This window comes from Protobothrops mucrosquamatus, unplaced genomic scaffold, assembly GCF_001527695.2.
Source record: "Protobothrops mucrosquamatus isolate PMUCROS unplaced genomic scaffold, P.Mucros_1.0 scaffold3, whole genome shotgun sequence".
Lineage (NCBI taxonomy): Eukaryota > Metazoa > Chordata > Lepidosauria > Squamata > Viperidae > Protobothrops > Protobothrops mucrosquamatus.
In genome coordinates this window covers 424,610-450,435 of record NW_015386390.1, presented here as the reverse complement: position 1 = coordinate 450,435, position 25,826 = coordinate 424,610, and positions in this window count along the sequence as shown.

Here is a 25,826-nt window from a genome sequence, read left to right as displayed (position 1 = left end):
GGATCCTTGCCAAAGAACTGCAGAAGAACCCCAGATAAAGCCAGGTTAAAGATTAGTCTATATACGTTTGTGTTGTTACGCTACATAAGAAAGATAAAGAAAACATTGTAAATAATAGTATGACCCTTACATAAACATTCTTTGACAAGAGATTGGGGATGATCATAATATAGCAGGGGTCAAACTGCTGGCCCGTGGGCCGGATGCATCATAGTGCACCCTATTGCCGGCAATGAAAAAAAAGTCGCAATACGTTGAGACACGTCACGTGACGTTGCGAGTTTGACACCCCTAATAATAATAGAAAGTTGGAAGGTACTTTGGAGGTCATCTAGTCCAACCCCCTGCTCAGGCAGGAAACCCTATACCATTTCAGACAAATGGCTGTCCAGTCTCTTCTTAAAAACTTCCAGTGTTTGGAGCATTCACCGCTTCTGGAGGCAGGTTGTTCCACTGGTTAATTGTTCTAACTGTCAGGAAGTTTCTCCTTAGTTCTAGGTTGCTTCTCTCCTTGATGAGTTTCCATCCGTTGCTTCTTGTCCTGCCTTCAGGCGCCTTGGAAAATAGTTTGACTCCCTCTTCTTTGTGGCAGCCCCTGAGATATTGGAAGACTGCTATCATGTCCCCCCTAGTCCTTCTCTTCATTAAACTAGACATACCCAATTCCAGCAAGTGTTCCTTATATGTTTAGCCTCCAATCCCCTAATCATCTTTGTTGCTCTTCTCTGTACTCTTTCTAGAGTCTCAACATCTTTTTTACATCGTGGTGACCAAAACTGGATGCAGTATTCCAAGTGTGGCCTTACCAAGGAATTGTAAAGTGGTATTAATACTTCATGTGATCTTGATTCTATCCCTCTGTTAATGCAGCCTAGCACTGTGTTGGCCTTTTTGGCAGCTGCACCACACTGCTGGCTCATATTTAGATGATTGTCCATTAGGACTATAATGTCTCTGTATGTCTTCACATTCTAAGGCAGGAGTGGGGAACAATAGCCCTTTTATGACTTGTGGTCTTCAGCTCCCAGAATTCCTGAGCCAGCCATAGTATCTAAGGATTCAGTTCTGTTAGATAACATCAACTTGTTCTGTCAAAAGTAGTATTTACTGCGTCTGCATACTTTTTCTTTCCCCACCATTTCATTCACACTCTAAGGAAACACAGTTGTCTAGGTTGAGTCTCCCCTCCAGGATCACAGCGTTAGCTTATTTAGTGTGTAATTTTACTATAGTTCTGCTTTCATTCATGAATGAGCTATTTCCAAAGAAGAGCATAAATGTAGGGGAAAAAATGAATTAAACCTCCACACTTGGGACACAATTCCAAATTCCACTTTCTCAGCGGAAGTTGTTTTGGGGGTTGAAAGAAAATTCCCTGTGGAGACACTTTCCTTGAAACTGTGGGAACATTTGCATGCACTTAAAAGACAAAGGCCACTTCTTCAAAGACAGCAAAGTCCACGTTTTGGACAGAGAGGACCGCTGGTTTGAAAGAGGGTTCCAAGAGGCCATCTGTGTCAAAACTGAACAGCCCTCTCTCAATAGACGGGGAGGGATACGACATCACCTATCTCCAGTCTACAACATAGTCCTTTCAGCAGTTCCAAGAAGGCTCCACAACCATTTGCACTACTCAGGTGACCCTGAAGACACAGATAAACCTCCAGGTGGCCTCAACGACTCTCTAAAAGAATGCAAATGACAAACTGTTTGCAAGGAGTGTAAGTCAGAGCTGAGGAAGCTTCTCGGATAAGAAGTGAAACATCTTGAAGGAAAAACAAAGAAAGTCCAGTTGCCTCTTCAAAAAGCACCTTTGGGACCACCATGATCTGGATGACGGAGAATCTCCATAGACATCTGGAAAATAACATTTCCTGGGAATGCTAGTATTCCTGCTAGCTTCTTGGATGAGAAGCAAAACGTCTTCAAAGACAAACAAGAAAGCCTAGTTGCCTCATGAAAAAGCATATTTGGGGTTCCAGTGTTGGAGCATCCACAATTTCTGAAGGCAAGCCGTTCCACTGGTTAATCGTTCTCACTGTCAGGAAATTTCTCCTTAGTTCTAGGTTGATTCTCTCCTTGATCAGTTTTTAACCATTGCTTCTTCTTCTGCCTTCAGGTGATTCGGAGAATAGATCAATCTCCTCTTCTTTGTGACAGTCCCTCAGATATTGGAACATTGCTATAAGAGTCCTGGTGGTGCAGAGATTAGAATGCAGTATTGCAGGCTAACTCTGCTCACTGCCAGGAGTTCGATTCTCACGGCTCAAGGTTGACTCAGCCTTCCATCCTTCTGAGGTCAGAAAAATGAGGCCCTAGATTGCTGGGGGCAATATGCTGACTCTGTAAACCGCTTAGAGAAGGCTGTAAAGCACTATCAAGCAGTATATAAGTCTTATTGCTATTGCTATAATGTCACCCCTAGTCCCTCTTTTCATTAAACTGGACATACCCAATTCCTGCAACTGCTCTTCATATGTTTTAGACTCCAGTCCCCTAATCATTTTTGTTGCTCTTCTCTGCACTCTTTCTAGAGTCTCGACATCTTTTTTTATATCATGGCAATCAAAACTGGATGCAATATTCCAAGTGTGGTCTTGCTGAGGCATTAGAGGCAGGTTCCTGACTGTATGATCACAACTACCATCTTGCAATCTGCCACCAACTGAAATTAGCAGTGGGAAATATATCCATTTTTAATATGTGGCTGCTTCTCAACTGTGAACTTGTTCCTTGCATTACATTTCTTCCTGTGGGCCCTTGCCTAAACATGGCAAGCTACTTTTTATTGGCAGAAAGAAAAACTTCTGTGATCTATTAACTTACTTTTTCACAATTAAACTAATCATTATACAGCATGAGATAGAAAAGAAGTAAATACTGTACAGTCTCTAATCCTAGAGGGAGTGTTAATCAAAACAAAATTATGTTACATTATCCAAGCTGTCAATATTAATTTTAATCTCATTTGCAGCTAGAGCAAATCCTGTAACAGCATAAATAATATATTGGGATTTATTTCCTAATAAGAGCTTTGATTGTTCACTTTCAAGCAAATGAGATAAATTAAAGCCAGAAAGAAGAGGTATGATCCAAACCAAGCTTTTATGAGAAAATAGGGGACTTTTCAAAGATCTCTGGAAACGTTCTTTGCAAAGACCTAGAAAAATGAAAGTCAATTTTTATCTTGGTATTAATCTGACTTTTTTCAGGTTTGAATATGGGTTATAAGTACCTCTTACGAGGCCCATCGTAACTGAATGGTCACTAAGCGACCAGTCATAAGTTGAGGACTATCTGTATATTTTGGAGGAACTTCAGGCTCTTTATCTCTGGACCAATTTTGTCCAAAAGAGGAAAACTTGGTAAGAACAAGTCTCCTTCTAGACTCCCCCCTCTTCCTCTTTTCAATACAGGTGGTCCTTGACTTACAACAGTTCATTTAGTGACTGTTCAAAGTTACAATGGCACTGAAAACAGTACAAGTGTTTTTCACATTCACGACCATTGCAGCATGGTCACGTGATCAAAATTTGGATGCTTGGCAATTGGTTCTTATTTATGACGGTCGCAGTGTCCTGAGGTCATGTGATCCCCTTTTGCAACCTTCTGACAAGCAAAGTCAATGGGGAAGCCAGATTCACTTAACAATCGTGTGACTAACGTAACAACTGCAGTGATTCAAATAAGAACTGTGGTAAGGAAAGTGATAAAATGGGGAAAAACTCACTTAACAACTGCCTCGCTTAGGAACAGAAATTTTGGACTCAGTTGTGGCCGTAAATCGAGGACTACTTGTATTTACATGCTTACTAAGTATGGGTCTATAGTAGGGGTAGGCAACCTTGGCTGTTTTATGACTCATGGACTTCAACTCCCAGAATTCCTGAGCCAGCCACACTGAGGGGAAAGGGAAAGTTTCCAAGCTGAGCCATGCTGGCTCAGGAATTCTGGGAGTTGAAGTCCACGAGTCATAAAAGAGCCAAGGTTGCCTACCCCTGGTCTATAGCAAGCAAAACAAGAAGGGCAAGAAGCTCTGAGGGCAACAAGAAGACCATCCTCTACTGATACCTATTATGAGCATCAACAGATGCCAAACTTTGCCAATTGAGCTGCCCATGGAAAGCACTCCAAAGAAGTAAAAGTTAGAGAAGAAGATCCTTATTCGTTTGTGAGGTGAATTTGGAGCAAAGCCTTGGGAAATCGGTTCTTCAGATGTCAGAGGTAGCAACAGTGCTGTCAATCTATACCAGAAGCTGTTGATTTTGAACAGATGTGCCTGGCTCTATTCTGATTGTGGGATTTGGGATTTTGTCTGAAATGGGTTCCTAGGATTGGCAGTGCAGATAAAGAATACAGCATGAGAGCCAATTTGATCCAATCATTATTTTCTTTGACACTTTTCGCATGACACCACATTTCAGTTGCTCCTGGATATTGTCTCAAAACTTTAGCGAAGAACGTATGCGTCCCACCATGCAGAGACAGCTCGTTCACAACTTCTTCAAAGGTTCTTTCTCACCTTGAAAGCAAAGAGTTCATTCTGCCTCTAATGTAATGTTCCAGTAAGCTGAGCTGTGATACTGGAGGAGGCCCCTGTGTATTTCTTGGACAGCAAAGATGACCAACAAGCAAGTACTGGAGCGCCTAACACCAGACATGTCACTAGAAGGAAAAATCACGAAGTTGCCTCTCACTTACTTTGGCCATTTTGTTGAATACAACAAAATTACATTTTAATGTATGCTGATTAGTGTACATTTAAAGTGACAATAAAGTTTTTATTCTACTCTACTCTAATCTGCTCTGCTCTGCTCTGCTCTGCTCTGCTCTGCACTACACTACACTACACTACACTACACTACACTACACTACACTACACTACACTACACTATAATAAACTAAGTACATTCTTCTTATTCTCCAAAGCATCTGAGGGCAGAACAAGACGTTATGGATGGAAGCTCATGAAAGAGAGTTTTAACCAGGGCTTTTTTTGTCATAGAACGCCCAGAACGGAGTTCCGGCACCTTTTTGGGATGGAACCTTGTAGGGTAGGTAAGACAGGTTGTATGACATGTGTGAGTTCCGGCACCTTTTTTTTTTTTTATTACAAAAAAAGCACTGGTTTTAACTACTCTCACTCCTGACAGTGAGAACAATTAATCAGTGGAACAACTTGCCTCTAGAAGTTGGTGCTCCATCATTAAAGGTTTTAAAAAAGAGATAGGACAGCTATTTGTCCGGAATGGTATAGGGTTGCCTTCTTGAGGAGGGGGTTGGTCCCTTCCAGCTCTATTATTCTGTGTTCTGTTATCATAAGACATTGTCTACAGTATATTTTCTGTTTCTTCTAGGAGGTCTTCCCTTCTTGAACACCAAGGTGGTCTCAAACCCTTTGGCTCCCTCTGTACAATATCACATTGCATCATATTTTCTTCCGGAGAGATCTAACAAACCCATCAAAATTGTTAATGAAGTGTTTGTTCCATAACTGCCTTCTTTCTTGGGAGAGATTTGCCGAAGGTGTACATTCAAGTACGTGGCACGTTCTTCCCACTGAAAGGACTTTTCCCTTTTTTTGAAGAGTAATTGAAATGTTTATGACAGAGCCTGCTTTAGAGCTTTATTATTAATTTGCCTGCCTACTTTCTTGATAATTCAAGTTTGATGTTGTCACTGTTTTTCTCCTCAGCACAGTGGGTTCAGAGCTGTCACTGTGAAAATGTCTATCGGTGATTCAAACGGACCAGCTTTGATAAGCTATCAGACATTACATTTAATGGGTTTTTAAAGGAAAATCCCTGAAGGCTAGTGGAAGTTTTTTCTCTCTCCAATACCTCTCTGCTTTCCCTCCACCTTTCTATTACTGTAAATTTTATGCTATATTCAGAGAGAAAACATCTCCAGAGTTAAGATCAGGAAGCGGAAATGAAATCAGTTGTGATCCATATAATTCCAATCCTGCTGTAATTTACAAAATTCTGGTTTTTCCTGCAGAACATTACCAACTGGAGTGTTTGCTGTGGTTATCTTATTATCTCAATTGTTGCTGTTGTTGTTTAGTTTATTACCTTGATATTTTTAACCCTCTCTATAAGCTTTTGTGGACCATCCGGTGATTGGGCAGCCCTGTTATTATTATTATTAATCCTACAGGTAGTCCTCAACGTAGGACCATAATTGAGCCCAAAATTTCTGTTGCTAAGCAAAATAGTTGTTAAGCGAGTTTTGCTCCAGGTTACAACCTTTCTTGCCACAGTTGTTAAGTGAATCAGTGCAGTAGTTAAATTAGTAACATGGTTGTTAAGTGACTGGCTTCTCCATTGACTTTGCTGGTCAGACGGTCACAAAAAGGGGATCCCATGTCCTTGGGATACTGCAGCTGTCATAACTATGAGTCAGTTGCCAATCATCTGAATTTTGATCATGTGACCATGGGAATGCTACAATGGTCGTAAGTGTGAAAAACAGTTATAAGTCACTTTTTTCAGTGCCCTTGTAACTTCAAACAGTCACTAAACAAACTGTTGTAAGTCGAGGACTACCTGTAATAATAACTAAGTAAATAAATACATTGGGAATGTCATTGTATTCAAAGGGCTATCATATCCAATAAAGCAGGTGGTTAAACAACGTAGTTCCTTTGGAGGTATATCTGTGAATGAGGCCCTACAAAATTTTCTATTGGGCCCATACTTCTATATTACGTTGTTCTCCAATTTGCAATAATAATCTGATTTAATAGAGCGTGTTAGGATATTAAATTTAGTAGCTGGAACAGTAAAGTGTACAATGGGCCAGAACACACGCTTGTAGTTGATTGGTTGGAGAGTGCTGGCAATCTGACGCAATCTAAGCTATGATTGGTTGCTGTGGGTGTAAAGGGGGTGTTTCCCTTTTTCCCTCCTTTTTTCTTCCGCGCGCTCTGCATGCTGTTTAATTTACCTCATGATGTTCCTGCCTATCTTGTCTCTTGTGAATATAAATGTAAAATGTATTTATTTATATAAAAGCTATAAGTTTGTGTCAGTGTCTCCGACTTCATTTGGACAGCTGCTGCGCAATTCTTTGACAGAGCGTAAATAAGAATCTTAGGTATTAGTACCCTTGAGGAATTCTGGTTTAACTGCTTCACAGTGGATTGAGTTTTTGCAATGTCTTTTCACAAGACATCATTTGATCATCGTCTTATCAGCAGAATGTCCTGCCCTAATGAAATGTTTCCCCCGCTGAGGTTTGGAAATTACCATATCGGATAATTAAGATTATCACAAACACATTAGACTATGTAGGCACATAATATCCCAAACTCTTCTTCTTGGAATAATGGAAGTACTGGGGTTGATAAAAATTAATTTCCTTTTGGAAGGAAGGAAGGAAGGAAGGAAGGAAGGAAGGAAGGAAGGAAGGAAGGAAGGAAGGAAGGAAGGAAGGAAGGAAGGAAGGAGAGAGGGAGGGAGGGAGGGAGGGAGGGAGGGAAGGAGGGAGGTGGGAAGGAAGGAAGGAAGGAAGGGAGAGAGGGAGGGAGGGAGGAGGGAGGGAAGGAAGGAAGGAAGGAAGAAAGAAAGAAGGGAGAGAAGGAAGGAAGGAAGAAAGAAGGGAGAGAAGGGAGGAAGGAAGGGAGGGAGGGAGAACTGATAGACAATATGTGTACCCTACCAGAGAAGTCAAAATCTATACAGGTAGTCCTCGACATACAACCACAACTGAGCCTCAAATTTATGTTGCTAAGTGAGACATTTGTTAAGTGAGTTTCACCCCATTTTATGACTATTCTTGCCACAACAGTTAAGTGAATCATTGCAGTTGTTAAGTTAGTAACCTGGTTGTTAAGTGAATCTGGCTTCCCCATTGACTTTGCTTGTTAGAAGGTTGCAAAAGTTGAACACATGACACTGGGACAACACAACCGTCGTAAATATAAACCTGTTGCCAAGCATCTGAATTTTGATCATGTGACCATGGGGATGCTGCAACGGTCATAAGTGTGAAAAATGGTCATATGTTACTTTTTTCAGTGCTGTTGTAACTTTGAACAGTCACTAAACAAACAGTTGTAAGTCGAGGACTACCTGTATTGCTTCTTCGTCCTTTCCGCCCTTCCTTTTATCCACTGAGAGATGTGGAACGTAGTCTTCCCTTCACAAGTTTCTTGACTATGCCTTGTCAATCAAGTTGCTAGTCCAAAATGTTGAATACTTAGTTCAGCTAGAAACCTATTGACTGCTAATCATATTAGCAGGTTGTAATATAGATCTTTACTTCTCTGCCAGCCAGCACATACTGTCCATCATGGCTCCTGATTAACCCCTCTTCCCTTTATTTGGAAAGCAGTAGCATGGCTACAATAAGAAGAGAGGTATCAGAGAAGGGCCAAGGTAGAAATACATCATTCCTCTTCCTTTCTTCTCTTCCATAGGTCCTAGATTCCTAATATTTAGATACTTCATCTCGTGGGATCTGTAATTTTCCCCTGGGCACTTAAGGATGAATCCATCACTTTGGAAATGGTGCAGGAATATGAATGGATTTCCAGAAAAAAAATAAAATTGCAGACTATAGGATCATTTGTGCTTCAGCTTGAGATGCAGACAACACAGACTCATCCCAACAGCCTGTGCCTGTGTTCAAAAGTGAAGTGACACAGGCAGCCAAGAAGGCTCCACACCCATTTGCACCACTCAGGTGACCCTGAGGACACAGGAAAACCTCCAAATGGCCTCAACGACTCTCTAAAAGAAGGCAAATGACCAGCTGTCTGCAAGGAGTATAAATCCTTCCATTCCCCACCATCCAGTCAAAGCTGAAGAAGCTTCTTGGATGAGAAGCAGAATGTCTTCAAAGAAAAACAAGGAAGTCCAATTGCTTCTTTAAAAAGCACCTTTGGCACCACCATGATCTGGATGACTAAGAATCTCCATAGACATCTGGAAAATAACATTTCCTGAGTTAGGACGAGAACAAGAGCTCATCCCATTGCATGGCACTCGGATCTCGAACCCCTGGCTGTCAGCTTTCCAGCTGACAAGCTCAGGGTCTTTGACTATTGAGCCATTGTGCCCCTGAAAAGAATAATAACCAGCCCCTTCCTTCTTCTAGTCAATACCAACCATATGAAGGGAAGAGATGGCACCATGTTTACAGTATGGTGTAGTTCTTGGTGGCTGATGGTCTTTAGGTTCATGCAAATGCATCTTCATCCTTAGGACTCTTTGCTATCAGATTTCCAACTTGGGGAACCTAGACTTCCCACTGCAGATGATTTTATCATGGACATCCAGATGATCTTCTCACTACTCACTGTTTCTCATGGGGGGGGGATTGAATGCCTCAAAAAGGCCTCTGTCTCACACAAGTTTGATTTCTTTCTCTTTTTCTTGTCTTCTCCTTTCCATCCCCCCAGCATCAGAGTCCTAAATGAGTTTGTTTCTGAAAGCTTTTAATATGAGGTCAATGGCCATCCCATCCCCACCTCATCCCACCACACCCCATCCCACCTCACCATACCCCATCCCACCCCATCCCATCCCACCCCACCCCACCCCATCCCATCCTATCCCATCCCATCCAATCCAGTCCAATCCCATGAATTGTGGTTGATCAAAGCCATGTTCACAGGTCAGGTTATAATTGGCATAAACCTGTCTAAAAATCTACCTACCAACAGACACATCTGGTGATCGCCCCAAAAGTACTTTTTCAAAAGGCAGCTGGAATTATTTTTTTTTTTGCTTGAAGACGTTTCTTCAGAATCTTCTTAGATGAGAAGCGAAACGTTTGCAAGCAAAAAAAGTCCAGTTGCCTCTTCAAAAAGCACCTTTGGCACCACCATGATCTGGATGACTAAGAATCTCCATAGACATCTGGAAAATAACATTTCCTGGAAATGCTAGTATGTTGGTGCTTCTGACCCAGATATCAAGGAGAAGAAAGGAAGGACAGAAACAATGGAGACAAGGCATATTCTGGATTACTCCAAAGTGCTTAAAGATTAAATCTGATTACCCAGAAGCCATACAGATGTTGCATATATGGGCTGTATGATTTGAAACTTTGATTAAAAGTATTTGACTACCTCTCCAATACTCCAGTAAAAAGCCTTCCAAGTCAAACTAATGATTCCTTAAATCAAACTGGATGTTTCCAAATCATTTTGAACGGCCTTTTGCGCACACACAATCTTCTATCCCTATTCTACCGGTTTTGTTTCCTACTGGCTTCCAAAATCAAATCAATCCAATTCAACAAGTAGATCCAAATCCAAATCAGATCAGAGCCATACACTAGAAAGGAGATGTATATTGTACAGGGCAGGAGTGTCCCAACCTTGGCAACTTTAAGACCTGTGGACTTCAACTCCAAGACCTGTGGACTTCAACTCCCAGAATCCCTGGCTGGGGAATTCTGGGAGTTGAAGCCCACAGGTCTTAAAGTTGCCAAGGTTGGACATCCCTGGTATAGGTTGAAGCCAGCAGAAATCTGTTGAAATAGACTCTTAAAGGCACGTTGATGTATAAGACAGCATTAGCAAAAAGCACTAAGCATGTCATATTTTTAATTACATGTCTCTGTCCCCAACAACACAGAGCAATTAAAGCTAATTGTATCTATTTTATTAAACAAATGGAATTAGGAAGGCATGACCGAAAACTCTTCAAAACATAAACACTTCCCCCCCCCCCTCTCCTCCCACTTCCAGGGAATATTTTGCACTCTAAACACACTTCAGATTTAGGGGTGTTTAATTATGCATCGCCCAACTCAGTCAGATGCCTTTGCCGTTCACTGAGAAGTTGACTCTTTAAAAATCCACTTCCTCCCTGTGGATGCTCTGTCTCCTCTATCTGCTGAAAGCATCCAGGGTATCTCCAGCTTTGCTCTTTGGCAGCTGTCACTTTTAAATGCTTTCATAGCAATGGAAGAGTCTCACCAGCCAGCACCATGGCCGGCACTCAGCCGCCAGCAGTCTGACAGGTGTTGACTAAGTTGCCCAAAAGACAGGCCAAATGAAAACACCGAAATGTTTTGTGGACTCTGAATATGATTTATGCAACATACTACAAAGCAACAACACACATCAGAGTGTTTAATTGTCCATTTCAGCTCACTGGGGCTTTTGCTAAAGGAAGGAAGGAAGAGAGGGACTGTACAATTTTCAAATAATCTCACGTCAGTGTGGATGTCTCCTGAATCTATTTAAACTGTGCAGATCAGATTGGTGATTTCGATGAAATCTCCCTTAAATATACATCACCCAGGAGATACGTTTTATTCAGAGGAAAGTGGGTCTTTACTTCCAACAATGTCTCTTTGACCCCTGTTGTTCGCGTGCATTGGCATACTGTGAATACTGTGAAAACTTGGAACACTGTGTACAGTTCTGTTCACCATGATACAGAACAGAACAGAATAACAGAGTTGGAAGGGACCTTGGAGGTCTTCTAGTCCAACCCGTTGCTCAAGCAACAGACTCTATACCAGGGGTGGTCAACCTTGGCTCTTTTATGACTCGTGGACTTCAATTCCCAGAATTCCTGAGCCAGCTTAGCTGGCTCAGGAATTCTGGGAGTTGAAGTCCACGAGTCATAAAAGAGCCAAGGTTGACTACCCCTGCTCTATACCATTTTCAACAAATGGTTGAACCAAAGTAATGCTGAAGCCCTAGAAAGTATGCAGAGAAGAGCAGCAAAGATTATTAGGGGACTGGAGGTTAAATTGTATGAAGAACAGTTGAAGGATTAGATATGTCTAACCCAGAAGTAGACAACCTTGGCTCTTTTATGACTGGTGGACTTCAACTTCCAGAATTCCTGAGCCAGCATGGCTCAGTTTGGAAACTCTCCCTTTCTCCTCAGCATGGCTGGCTCAGGAATTCTGGGAGTTGAAGTCCACCAGTCATAAAAGAGCCAAGGTTGCCTACCCTTGGTCTAACCTATCGAAGAGAAGGATTGGGGGGGGGGGGGAGACATGATAGCTGTCTTCCAGTACTTGAGGACCTGTCACAGAGAAGAGGGGATTGACTTATTTTCCAAAGCACCAGAGGGCAGGACAAGAAATAATTGATGGAAGCTTGTTAAAGAGAGATCCAACCTAGAAGCAGGTTGTCCTCAACGTATGACTCACAATTGAGCCCAAACATTCAGTTGCTAAGCAAGACAGTTGTGACTTTTGACTCCTTTTGCAACCTTTCTGGCCACAGTTGTTAAGTGAATCACTGCAGTTATTAAGTGACTAACATAGTTATTAAGTGACTCTAGCTTGTCAGATGATTGCTTCTGAGAAGCCCGTAAAACGTGTTCCTGTGATCCTGGGACACTGCAACCATCATAAATATATGCCAATTGCCAATGTTGACCACGAGGATGGTTGTAAGTGTGAAAAGTGGCCACGTCACTTTCCCCAGTGCCATTGTAACTTCGAACAGTCACTAAATAATGGTTGTAACTGGAGGACTATCTGTAAGAAGAAATTTTCTGATACTGAGAACAATTAATCAATGGAATAGCTTGCCTTCTGGAGTTGTGGGTGCTCCATCACTGGAGGTTTCGAAAATAGACTGGATAACCATTTGACCAGGATGGATTAAGGTCTCCTGCCTTGAACAGGGGGTTGGGCTAGAAAACCTCTGAGGTCCTATGTTTCTATGTTCTCTGTCAATAAGGCCATGTTTTCCCTCCATCCTGGGAACTTAATAATGGTCCTGTTTAAAGGTCTTCTGGAGATCAGACTCCTGGTATCTTATATGTGATTTAGTGGGCCTCAGCTCATGGAGCCTTGGGTCATGCTGAGACATCTCAAAGCAATAACTGGAAAATCAGAGTGGCTTTTAGACTAGATGCTGTGTTATTCCAGAGTTACTCCACCCACCCTACCAAAGGCATTTGAAAAGCTTTTCCGAATGGCGTCTCCCTAGCATCCCTGTGTCCGAGGCTTTCCCCTAAGTGGCTTTTATGATACTTTAAGTGTCCCCTTGGGTGAGACATACAGCCATTTCCCTGAATGGGTTTTTAAGTGATCCTAATGGTAGTTGGAAAATTGCCTTTCTTAACCTCAAAGTCTTCCCTGGAAGCCCAGAGCAGACTTTTACAATTCTCTGCATAGAAACCAACCCAAAATGAATGTTCCTCGCCAATGAGTCCTTGTTAATTGGGTGGCATCCAAGGAAGTAGAAAACATCTGTTAATAACAAGGAGGGCTTTGATGACTCTTCCTTGATATTTCTCAAATAGCCATCAAGAAGCTATTCGAAGTTTGGTACCCATTTGCCTGTACCGCAAATCTCAAAGGGATGAAGTAAGTTCATCCAAGCTGTACTAACTGGGACGGGGTGATGCTGAAAGGCAGGACATTAATGATGCCTTCCAACCATTTAGCCGTGCTGTACTATCTTGTGGATAAAAAGAAACCAGATTAATTGAGGCCTGGTTTCAGAAAAACTGTGTGAAGGCGCCTGAAGGCAGGACGAGAAGCAACGGATGGAAACTAATCAAGGAGAGAAGCAACCTAGAACTAAGGAGAAACTTCCTGACAGAACAATTAACCAATGGAACAACCTGCCTCCAGAAGCGGTGAATGCGCCAACACTGGAAGTTTTTAAGAAGAGACTGGACAGCCATTTGTCTGAAATGGTGTAGGGTTCCTGCCTGAGCAGGGGGTTGGACTCGATGACCTTCAAGGTCCCTTCCAACTTTATTATTATTATTATTATTATTATTATTATTATTATTATTATTATTATTATTATTATTATTATTATTATTATTATTATTATTAATCTTACCTCATTTCAGAAGAGGAAGCATAGACAGCCAGAAAGAAATCTAAAATGGGAACCCAAAGGTGCTTTTTTTTCAAGAGGCAACTGGATTTTCTTTGTTTTTCCTTGAAGACTCTTCATCCAAGAAGCTTCTTCAGTTCTGACTGAATGATGGGGAGTGGAAGAATTTATATTTCTTCTTTTTGAGAGTCACGGAAGTCACTTGGAGGTTTGTCTGTGCCCTCAGGGTCACCTGAAGAGTGCAAATGGGTGTGGAACCTTCTTGGAACTGCTGAAAGAACTGTGTTGTAAACAGGAGGTAGGTGGTGTCTTATCTCTCCCCCTCTGTTGAGAGAGGACTGTTCAATTTTAATATAGATGGCCTCTTTGACCCTTCTTTCAAACTAGGGGTCCTCTGTGGTCTTTGCTGTCTTTAAAAGAGTGACCTTTGTCTTTCAAATGCAGGTGGACTGCTGAATCTTGTCCTGATGGGTTTGTTCTCTTTGAAAGAGGGGGGTCAAAGAATAAAAGCACCTTTGGGACAACCGGGGCCTGGATGACTGAGGATCTCCATAGACATTTAAAATGGGAACCTTTAATGTCAACTGCGGAAGTAGGAACTGTTATTTAGAATTGCTCGCAAGACAGTATGACCAAATAGATAAAGAGGAATTATGTATCCCCCGAAGATGGTTTTAACAGATCCAAGGTATATTTCACCAGGTTGTCCTCAAATATAATTATATTGGGGGTACAATCGGGATGGCTGAAGATGTTGAAAACTGGGGTCTCCACATATATATTGTGCACACCAGATTGGAGAAGGTAGATTGAGGGTTGAGAACTTTATCTAAATCATGGGTTTCCAACCATGGCAACTTTGAGACTTGTGGATTTCAACCCTCCCCCCCCCCGAATTCCCCAGCCAGCATGACTGGCTGGGGAATTCTGGGAGTTTGAAGTCCACAAGTCTTAAAATCATCAAGGTTGAACACCCCAATCTAAATCATATTGATCATCATGTTCCTGTCATTTTAGTGTGGTTCTTTCAAAACTGAATCTATTCCATCTGGATGCCACATGAAAAATCACATTTTAAGCTGCACGCATTTTCTCTTAATACACTTCACTCCGAGATCCATTTGGTATGCATTTTCTTTTAACGTTTTTTTTTTGTGCATATCCCCCAGAAGAGCAGTTTTAAACACATTTTCTCCTAAAATATGCACATTTCTCCCTCAGCTATAAGTTACTTAGCTGAGAAGCGTACTGTAACATTCACATACCAGTCCCAAAAGCTTGAGTTAAAGGACATTTGTTTTAAAATCTGGACTGATAAATCACTCCTATAACTCTGAGATAAGTTCTTCGTTCTAATCTCACAGGGGAAGGATCAGTCATTCTGCTACAATGAAGAGAATCTTCATGGCACACGTTGAATAGTAAAAAAAACCCTATTATCCACCCTGCGTTTCTTTCTACTCCTTCCTGCTTCCTGATATACAGGTAGTCTTTGACTTAGAACCATTTATTTAGTGACCCAAGTTACAATAAAACTGAAAAAAGCAACTTGTGATCTATTTCACATTTATGACTATTGCAGCCTCCCCATGGTCAGGTGATCAAAATTCAGATGCTTGGCAACTGGCATGTACTTAGGACAGTTGCCCTGTCCTGGGGTCATGTGATCACCACTTGTAACCTTCCCAGTTGGCTTCCCACAAGCAAAGTCAGTGGGGACAGCGGGATTTGCTTAAGGGCTGCATGACTCACTCAACACCTCCAGCAATTCATTTAGCAACTGTGGCCGTCATAAAATGAGGTGCAACTCACTTAACAATGACTTCATTTTGTAACGGAAATGTTGGGCTCAATTGCAGTCATAAGTCAAGGACTACCTGTACTTCCTATCCTGCCCTCTGGTGGAACCCCAGTTCTTGAGTTAGTCACTTAAACAAAACCCAAACTCTTAATAATGCAGTTTGTTTTATAATTGTTTGTTGATTTTTTAAAAAACTTCACTAAAAGAGGGGTGTCCAACCTGGACAACTTTCAGAGTTGTGGATTTCAACTCCCAGAATTCCCCAGACAGCATGTTAAATCTGTCAAGGTTGGATATCCCTGCTTTAAAGTATGAATTACCAACACAGTAGTCCTTGGCAACTACAGTTCTTTTTTGGGCCAAAATGTTCAGGCAATTAATGACCAAAAGCAGCCCACCGAGAGACAAAATCTCTAAGAAAAGAGAATAAAATGTGGATTTAAGTAACATTATTTGTATATGTATATGTGCATAGGAACATGCATGACTTTTAGGATTTTAGAGACCAACATTAGGATTTCAGAGACTACACATTAGATGAGTGTTTCTCAACCTTGACAACTTTCAAATAGGTGGACTTCAACTCCTAGAATTCCCTTGCTCTCCTTGCTGGGGAAGGGAATTCTGGGAGTTGAAGTCTGCACATCTGAAATTTACCAAGGTTGAGAAACATGGCGTTAGATTCACACCGAATCAACTTGCCTGTTCTGTGAAAATTCAAGTGAAATGTCAGGGCCTGATCAGAAATGCCATGTCCACTGAAATGTGGTAATTAAGTTGGTTTCGGCAATCCTGTGAGCAATGACAATGTTTCAGAGCACCCAGATGGCGACTAATATCTTGATATTTCTTCCATTATTCCTTCTTTAAATCAAAGGCTTATCGTATGTACTGAGATCCCCATTTTTAGCTGCTCCGGAAACGAACGGTGGCAATTATCCATCATTTAGTTATGCAAATGCATTTTAATTAAAAGACATTTACTCTTTAATAACTTCAGGGGTTCGTGCAATTCCTTACAGGGTCTGAAATTTGGATAAGCTAACAAGATGCAGTAGAGTAGCTGAACGGATGAAACTGCGATGTTACCATCTCTCATTTCAGGGGATCTACATATCGTACATAGCCAAATTTTTTCCAACGCAATGGTCAACAAAGACAGTCACAACATTTTTATTGCTTTGAACTGGACCTTTTGGTCTGTCTGCCTGTTGGTTTAGTGCAAGTAGTCCTCAACTTACAACTATTCATTTAGTGACTGTTCAAAATTATAACAGCACTGAAAAAAACTGACTCATGGCCATCTTTCACACTGAAGACCATTGCAGCATGCAATGATCAAAAGTCAGATGTTTGGCAACTGGCTCATATTTATGATAATTGCAGTGTCCCAGGATCATGTGATTGATTACCTTTGGCAACCTTCTGACAAGCAAAGTCCATGGGCAAACTGGATTCACTTAACAACTGGGTTACTAACTTAACAACTGCAGTGATTCACTTAACAATTGTGGCAAGGAAGGTCATATAATGGGGCAAAATTCACTTAACAGATGTCTCACTTAGCAACAGAAATTTTGGGCTCCATTGTGGTCGTAAAAACGTTGCACAGTCCTATTATCTCATCCACCTTCAAACCTTCTCAAAGCAATCCTCACTGCGCTTAAGCGTCAGTGAATGGCAAGCTACGCCTGTGTTGAAATATCATACACAGATGATATTTGACATTCTACTGGTTATTGTTTACACCCTTTAGCATAAGCTTGTAAATCTTCTGCTGTCATATATGACTCCTTTCATATGGTCTCTGCAGAGCAATCATGAGAGGCTCATGATCGTAAGAGCCTTGACAGCGCAGTGGTTAGAATGCAGCATTGCAGGCTAGTTCTGCCCACAGCCTGGAGTTCGATCCTCACCGGCTCAAGGTTGACTCAGCCTTCCATCCTTCTGAGGTCGGTAAAATGAGGAGCCAGATTGTTGGGGGTCAATATGCTGACTCTGTAAACCACTTAGAGGGGGCTGTAAAGCACTATGAAGCGGTATATATGTCTAAGTGCTATTGCCCATGCATTCTAGGAGACCCTGTTCTGCATTCTCCAATGCATTCTCTACTTGGGTGCCTAGCCAGACCTAGGCATTCTTAGGGCCCCTCCAGATAAATTGAGAATGCATTCCAGTGCACCACTAACATTGGTTTCTATTCATGAAAATCGGTGGAAAACTGGACGGGAGATGGAAGCCTCTTTAAAATCCCTCTGTCTTTCACAACTTCTTGACTTCACAACTTCTGGTGCAAAGATGGGGACCCCACCTCAAAGCTCCATCAGGTTTTAATCATTGAACAGAACAAAAGGAAAAATTGTTAAATACAGTGGACTGAGGAGCCGAGTATTCAATCCATTTAACTTAATGAAAGTTAAATGAAATCAAATCTGATTTTTATCCTAAGGGGTCCTTGGTGCTCTCTATGCTTAGTTATCTTCTTGCAGAGATTTCGTTACCCAAACTAGATAACATCATCAGTGCATTCTGAACTTGGTTCTTTTCTTGCAGACGTTTCATTACTCAATGCACTGTTGATGTTACCTAGTTTGGGTAATGAAACATCTGCGTGAAAACAACCAAGCTCAGAGGGCACCAAGGACTTCTCATTTCAGCCCTGAGCTACAAATTCAGCCCTGAGCTACAAGGACAAGAAGCAACGGATGGAAACTAATCAAGGAGAGAAGCAACCTAGAACTGAGGAGAAACTTCCTGATAGTTAGAACAATTAACCAGTGGAACAACCTGCCTCCAGAAGCTGTGAATGCTCCAACACTGGAAGTTTTTAAGAAGAGACTGGACAGCCATTTGTCCAAAATGGTATAGGGTTACCTGCCTGAGCAGGGGGTTGGACTTGATGACCTCCAAGGTCCCTTCCAACTACTACTACTACTACTATTACTACTACTACTACTACTACTATTATTATTATTATTATTATTATTATTATTATTATTATTATTATTATTATGGATCATTGCACAGTCAGCCAGATGTTCAGACTGGATTTGGCATTTTGTCTATCTATCAAGTCCTTACCCAGGACCTGGGATAGGCAGATGTGGATGTTTGATGGTATTACAGATATCGTCGCAGGATGGAAGCAGTTCCTAGTAAGGCCGCCTTTTGTAATTGACTAATAGCGAATTTGTCAATGCCAATGGTGTTCGAGTGATGCTCCAGTTGTTTTAGGATTGCACCCAAGGCGCCTATTACTATTGGTACTACCCTTGCTTGCCTTTGCCACAGTCTTTCTATTTCTATTTGTAGGTCTTTGTATTTTGTTATCTTCTCCAGTTCTTTCTCGCCTATTCTGCTGTCTCCAGGCACTGCCACATCCACTATCCAGACTTTTTTGTCATCATCATCACCATCATCATCATCACCATCATCATCATCATCATCATCATCATCATCATCATCATCATCATTATTATTATTATTATTATTATTATTATTATTATTATTATTATTATTATTATTTATTCTCCCTTATTAATTATGCTCCGCCTTTTCGTCCACTCCTTTTTTTCCCATCCCCAGGCATTGAATCTGGCTGCATTGTGTCAAAATAATGCCATAGACATAAGTCCACACAAAGATACATTTCCACGCCCTGCTTTAAAGGAATGCCAACTTTTCTGGCAGATTAGCTATGGAAGGAATAAGAAAATGCCCAACTTGTCAAAACTGACTCCTGAAAGAAAATTACTGATTATCAGTATATCAAAGATGTGTGACAAGGGCTTGAAGTTTACATATACACAAGCATTTTATAGCTTGAAAACTATTTTAAATATATTTCGTGAAAGTAGCCAAAATGAGAAGGAAATGACGGTGGAGCATAAAACTTTGATCTAATTGTGGCCTTAATTATCAAATGCTTTTTTTTTCCTGCGCTGAAAGGGAGAAAAAAATAGTGCTGCTTAAAATGTTTTATAATCTGACAAGGCCATAAGGCTTAATGAAATCAATGATTGGACCCAGATGGATGATTAACTCTTGAGGTTTATTTTTTTTAAAAGAAGAAAGAAAAAAAAAGTGCATAATTATGCTGGATTGCAACTTCATAGCATCACATTGCCCATATGGAACAGAGCTGTACCCTGACTATACCCAAAATTATAGAACAGGTGGTGAAATTTGGGCTGAATTGCTTGGCATGCAGAAAAAGCAGCCTGAACTTACAACTGCCAGCGAAAATAAAAGAGCCTTTCAAATTGTGCTAACTTTTGAGATCTGAGAATTTCTCCCCACCAACAAAATAAATAATTTTAAAAAAAAATGGTGCAGTGATCCTTAGGGCTACTTGTTTGACAAAACAGTGCTTGTCTTGCACCAATCTTGCCTTTTCCCTTAATAATAATAATAATAATAATGATGATGATGATGATGATGATGATGATGATGATGATGATGATGATGATGATGATGATGATGATGATGATAAAGTTGGAAGGGACCTTGGAGGTCATCTAGTCCAACCCCCTGTTCAGGCAGTAAACCCTATACCATTTCAGACAAATGGCTGTCCAGTATCTTCTCAAAAGCTTCCAGTGTTGGAGCATTCACCGCTTCTGGAGGCAGGTGGTTCCACTGGTTAATTGTTCTCACTGTCAGGAAGTTTCTCCTTAGTTCTAGGTTCCTTCTCTCCTTGATTAGTTTCCATCCGTTGCTTCATGTCCTGCCTTCAGGGGCTTTGGATAATAGCTTGACTCCCTCTTCTTTGTGGCAACCCCTGAGATATTGGAACACTGCTATCATGTCCCCCCTCGTCTTTCTCTCTGTTAAACTAGACATACCCATCTTCCTCTTAACGTTTTGTGTGTTTCAATTATTCAGGTGTTTTAAAATGAAAGGATTTCTCATGCAGGTATACGATTCAGACTTGCCTGGGATTTCCAACAGATTCAAACATCGGTAGATAGTTAGGATTGCAGAAAAAACAATAGCAACAGTAACCTGCCTACCCTTGAAGACCTGTATATTACATGAGTCCGAAAGAGGGCTGAGAAACTATCTATAGACCCCTCATATCCTGGAGATAAACCGTTTCAACTCCTTCCCTCGGGATGCTGCTATAGGGCATTGCATGTGTGGGAAGTCAGCCCCCCCCCCCGCCCCAGAGAAGGAAATATTAAAAGGGCAGAAAAATATATTTCCTCAAAGGATCTTAAAGAGGCAGAAAAGCATGCCCAGTTTTTTTCTTAATAGCCCCAGGTCTCCCTCCCCCAAGCAGAAACCAGCTCTGTAGAAATACAGATGGAGGCCCCCCAGCTAGAAGATTAAGAAGACAAAGATACCTAAAATCTATATACCCCATCCAAACTCTAAGACAGGACATAATAGGATTAACCCACAGATGCCAAAGGGTACACCCAGAATCAGGTCAGAATACATGACACAGGAAATACAAAGCCTCAAACAGGAACAGGAAACAACTCCAAACAAAAGCCCCAGAGGGTATAAAAACCTACTCCCTACATATGCTCTCTCTCTTTTCTTCCAGAGCCATCTTCCTGTCTGGCTCTCCTCTTCAATAAACTGCAACCTTCTTTCTAAAGCAGTCACCGTGTTGTTTATTCCCGGCTTGGACTGAACTATGATGCAGACTTTTCCTTCAACACATGCCAAAACAACTAGGGACAGTTTTTCCTTTGTGCCATCACTCTGCTGAACACTTAATTCCCACAGCATCGTCTTATTTACCCAAGTATATTTACCTATGTAGTATGGCTGTGTTACTATTATCCTTCTCATCTTTTCTATTACCTTCTCTTATTAGTATTATTATTATGATTATTATTACTCTGTTGTTTTGCATGTACACTGAGAACTTCTGCACTGGAGACAAATTCCTTGTGTGTCTAATCACACTATTAAAACAAAACCAATTTATTATATGTATTGTTAAGTTCCCCCCATTAACTCAATCGCAAACAAAGGAAGTTGAATGGACCCCTTGAATGAACGTATCTATTTGGGAGTTAGAAAATAGGTAAGTGATTTATCCATCTGGTTTATCGGAGGAGAACAAACACCATAAACACTGCACAATGTTATTGCTACCACTCAACATATGATAATGCTGTAAGCAAAAAGCCAGTATTGTTTTGGAAACAGCTACAGTATAGGAGAGGGGTAGGCAACCTTGGCTCTTTTATTATGACTCGTGGACTTCAACTCCCAGAATTCCTGAGCCAGCATGGCTCAGCTTGGAAACCCCTCCCTTTCCCCTCAGCGTGGCTGGCTCAGGAATTCTGGGAGTTGAAGTCCACGAGTCATAAAAGAGCCAAGGTTGCCTACCCCTGGTATAGGACAACAAATTGACTTTTGATTTGCTAATTCATCCTGTGCTGATTCAGAGAGTCAGTTTTAGTTCCCTTGCTCTTCTGAAGGTGAAAGGATCTAGAGATCCCCTTTGCTTCTACAAAAAATCAGATTGTAAGGAGGAGCATTTGAAACTGGTACAGCTCAATCTCAAGTTTGAGATTGTTTTTTGATGTGCCCAAATGCTGAGTCAATTCAACCTCTACTGTGATCTGTTCCCCAGCTGCCTTGCACTGGCTCCCTCCCTCTTTGGGTGAAAGGAATCCAAAGTTGAATAATTCTTCAATAACTCATAGGATCAATCTACATGATCCAAATATATGTGCAAGTTTGGGGATCCTTACAACTTCATCAGACAGCATATTAAATTTGGGCCTGGTGGTCAAATTTAGTCTCAAGCTCCACCCCACCCCCCCAAATCATGATCCCACCCATTTAGATCAATATTTCCCCTACTAAGATCTCCAGACTGATAACATTAAAGATATCTCGCAACCATTAAAGGACTGTCTATATTATATTTAAAAAAAGGAACTTCAAGAATATAAGCCACTTTTGTTCATCTACTTTTAGTAGACATGAAGGTGGGTTTTAATACTGAATATGTAAAAGGGCAAAATAAATTGCAGTCGGTGTCAGAAACAACAGCATCAGTATAAAAATCAGGGGTCACTGTGAAGAAGGTCCTCCATTTTGGGGAATACAGTTGATGGCAACTTAGATGGGACAAAGGAGAAGATCTAAGACAATCTTAAAAGGATGAGACATTTATTTATTTCTAGCCCCTTTTCTTTCATGAGATTTAAGACTATATTGCTGGAATTGGGTATGTCTAGTTTAATGAAAAGGACGAGGGTTGACATGATAGCAGTGTTCCAATATCTCAGGGGCTGCCACAGAGAAAAGGGAGTCAACCTATTCTCCAAAACACCTGAGGGCAGGAGAAGAAGCAACGGATGGAAACTAATCGAGGAGAGAAGCAACCTAGAACTAAGGAGAAATTTCCTGACAGTTAGAACATTTAATCGGTGGAACGACTTGCCTCCAGAAGTGGTGAATGCTCCAACACTGGAAGTTTTTAAGAAGAGACTGGACAGCCATTTGTCTGAAATAGTCTGTTTCCTGCCTGAGCAGAGGGTTCTGTTCTAGGTCCCTTCCAACTCTGTTATTCTGTTATATTCCTGCAGTACCTTTTGTTAAAAGTCACACCTGAGCTGCTTTGGTGATGTCACTGTATCATCTATGACCAGAAAATGCACCCAGATTTGTTTTCTGATAGGCCCATATAACCATTTCCCTCAACGCCGTGCTTTGACATCCTCAACAAGCGGTGTGGATTACATAGCAGAAGGTGACTAGAAAAGGGCATTCCATCCTGCCAAGGTTTTAACATGGTACAAGGTCTTGCATCCTAAACACTCTGGATTTCTATCATTTGGGGATTGCATAGATCCCACTTAAATCAACCGATGTATTCTGTTTTCTGGTAGGACCCTTGTAGCCATGGCTGTAACAGCAACAGGTTTTTCACCAAAGAAACATAGGGTGCTCTCCAATTAAATATGTCCTTCTGAGCTGCCACAAGTATCCCCCTCCCATTGCTGCTTCCAATTAATTAGTTTTCAGCTTCTTCTTTTATTTTTGGCATTCCTCTTGCCTCCTGTTCAGTCTATCTGGGCAGCCTAGGCCAGAGCTGGCACGGATCATACCCTATCATTCTGGATCTGAAAACACTCAAAAATTTGGCTTCTGGTTTCTGTCAGCCGGGATTGTAAAGGGTTATCTTACATCCGCCTGTTTTTCCATATAAGCCATAAATCCATCAGGAGCTGCACTTTTGGAAATAGACGGAGGTTCCCAATTTTGGGTCTTCACGGCTCGCCTGCCAAAGGTTTTTAAAGCTCTCTAAATAGCACGTGTCCATTTGATCCTCTAATTACAGACATAAATATTATTGCCCGGCAGTTTTCTAGTCCAGCTTTTCTTTCAGCTGATGACTTCTACATACAGTAGCTTCGGGCTACAACGTGCAGAATTTCAAACTGTGCTTGCCGTTTTGCATCACATACTTTGTAAGGGGCACAAGGGCTTGATGGTTAAGAGGCTGCGCTTGTCAGCTGGAAAGCTGACAGCCTGGATTTGAGACCCAAACCCCATGTGACGGGTTGATCTTCCATTACTTGTCCCAGCGCCTACTAACTGAGCAGTTCTCATGCAAATGCAAGTAGCTAAATAGGTACCACTTTGGTGGGAAGGTAACAGCGTTCTGCGCATCTCAGCATATAGTCATGGCTGGCCACATGGCCACGAAAATGTCTTCCGACAATGCTGGCTCCCTCAGCTAAGAAATGAGACGAGCATCGCCCTCTAGAGTCGGACATGACTGAACCGGGGACTCTTTAAACCTTTTAATCTTTATAGAAAATGTTCAGAAATATTTACATTGGTTTTTCCCAATCGGAGAGGCGTTGTTTAATGTCTTCGGTTCTGATTGTGCTGTTTGAACTTTGTTCTGTAGTATCTGCCATAAGTCATCTTCTGGAAAAGTCTGGTAAACTCACAAGATTCGCTTTTCTCACCATATATATATATATATACATCCGAACTAGACTGTGTTGTTTCTCTGGGCCACATATGTGCGTGTAGGTGGGTATATGCATAATTTTATTTTATTTATTTATTTTTTGTCATGTTTATGCAGTGTATATTGGAGGTGGTTACCCTATTCCAAAGGTCTTTTTAACAGTCATTCTAAATTATTAAGTAGGGTCACATCAGTTTGGCTTGAACAAGTCTATAACATTATTGTAAGGCACGTTTGTGAAGTGTGACCTTCCAGAAATTCTGGAAAAGGCATCTGGCACTGGAGTACACAGGTCAAGATGCTGACCAGGGTCTTAAATCTTTACATATAAGAGAATAAAGCTAAGCTGAAATAAGAGCCAAAGGAAACTGGATTTCTCTTCTTTCTATAGGAGAAAAGTGCATCTGATCAGACTTCCATGATGGAAAAGATTTTATTAGAAAGCAGGGGAGAGAAAGACACACACACACACACACACACACACACACTTTCCCCACTTTTAAGACTAGTGTGGTATGTCTGGCATTTAAGCAGACAAAGTGATGTTACAGTATATTACAAATCTTAAGCAGTCATTTCCAAGCTAATGGCTTTGCCCATAACGATTTGTCATGCAATTTTAGCTTCAAAGCTTGGCATTAATTACAAACAAGAAACAAATCACACTGTTAAAACATACATTACAGACAAATTATGCTCTCAAAATAGGTAATTTACAGCTTAGAAACGGTAATTGATAAACCCTAAACTGTTTCTAGACATTATTTTTAGAGGCATAGCTGAATCTCAGGATAACGTGAGGCCACTCTGCAGAAGAATACTGGACTTGGTACCTTCTCACTTCACTCCCAAATCACATTAGTATGTCTGAGGCCCAAATTCTTCTTAAACAGACCATCAGAGAAGGATCCCTTCTTTTTTATTTACCAAACCCGAGTTTAGCACCAGCAGAAGGTGGTCAAAGAAAAAGCTAATATGGGTTACTATAGTACATCTGATGTAGGACAAGGACAGGCAGAGCCTGGGGATGGAGTCAAGAGAGGAATCAACATGGAGTCATTACGTTCCCACAAGTAGTTGTTGAAATAAAAATCCTCATCAGGGTCTAGTTGAAGCTGAGAATAAACAAAATGGAGACTGCTTTAGAAAGAAGATTGCAGTTTATTGAAGAGGAGAGCCAGACAGAAAGATGGCTCTGGGAAAGCTGACCACCTGTAGTAGGGAGTGGTAGGTTTTTATACCTTCTTGGGCTTTTATTTGAAGTTATTCCTGTGGCATGAACTTTGACC